The following is a 1,408-nucleotide window of genomic DNA, read 5'->3' on the forward strand; positions in this document are numbered from 1 at the left end:
TATCATTCACATACACCATGATTTCCTTATATGGATATATAAAATTTATTGTGTTGAATATAGTAGGCAAAAACTAAAGAAGGTTCTAGGAGACCAGAACAGTACAATTACTAAGGCAATTTTCTGGTGCAGTTCTTCTCACAGTTTGATAGTACATATATGAATCTCAGGAATTTAATAAAATACAGATTCTGATTTTAGCATATTTGAGGGTAGGGACTGAGTTTCACCATTTCTAGTAAGCTTCCAGATGCTGCTGATGCTGCTGGTGTCAGACCACTATTTTAAGTAACAAGGTTCTAGAGCATGACAAACTTTTTATAAAAATCGATCCCTACATTATATATGATTATGTAAAATGGTACTGCATGCATGTAACCTTTAACTTGAAACTTGGAGCATACTTAAGATGAATAAATGGAATATTTATTAGATTGTTTCTCATAAGTCATTTGTATTTATGGATCTTGATGCTTTCATAGATGTTCATTTTTAGATGTCAATGTAACAAGAGACCTGGGAGAATTATCTAGTACCTTTTCTTCATTAACAAATATTTACTGAGTGCCTGGTTTGTAAGAGATACTATTCTAGGCACTTGGATACATTAATGAACAAAGTAGACCAAAATTCCTGCCCACAAGGAGCTTACATTCTAGTTTGGAGTATTGATACTTTATTTTTCTTAAAAATAAATAAAATATGTAGTATGTTAAAAGGTGATAGATTGTAAATATATTAATGCCTCTAAACTGTACACTTAAAAATGGAAAGTTTTATGTTATATATTTTACAATTTTTAAAAATTAGTATCTCAAAAACCACTGAATTATACATGTTAAATGGGTGAATCATATGATATATGAATTATATCTCAATAAAGATTTTTTAAAGGTGAGAAGTACTAAGGAGAAAAATAAAGAGCATGATGGGGGAGATCAGGACGACTAAGGACCTGAATTCAATTTTATCCCCAACATTTTATTATGAAAATTTTCAAACATACAACAAAGTTGAAAGGATTTTATAGAGCATACCCAAATACTGGCCTGTTTTCAGAGCGGTACTGGGGCCATTGTGGTGGGGTGGAATACGTAAGGGAGAAGGTAGTACGAGATGACAGCAGAGAGGTAATGGGGAGCCAGATCAGGGTAGGCTCTTGTAAGGTGAGGAAGACCAAATTTTGCCACCCCAAAATATGCCTTTCGGGATAGTGATTTTAAGTAGGTTATTAAGAAACAAAAGACTAAGAAAGAACATTTGACCTCCCCCCCACCCCCTCTTTTACCTGCCTAAAGGAATTCAAACAGAAAAACGCACTTAAAGGAAGGAAATATCACCTTTGTATCATAATATAAACTAAATGCTACAGACAGGGAGAAATTTAACAAAGCTTTTTTTTTTTTTT

The sequence above is a fragment of the Hipposideros armiger genome, unplaced genomic scaffold (assembly GCF_001890085.2).
Source record: "Hipposideros armiger isolate ML-2016 unplaced genomic scaffold, ASM189008v1 scaffold_2073, whole genome shotgun sequence".
In the NCBI taxonomy this organism is placed as follows: Eukaryota; Metazoa; Chordata; class Mammalia; order Chiroptera; family Hipposideridae; genus Hipposideros; species Hipposideros armiger.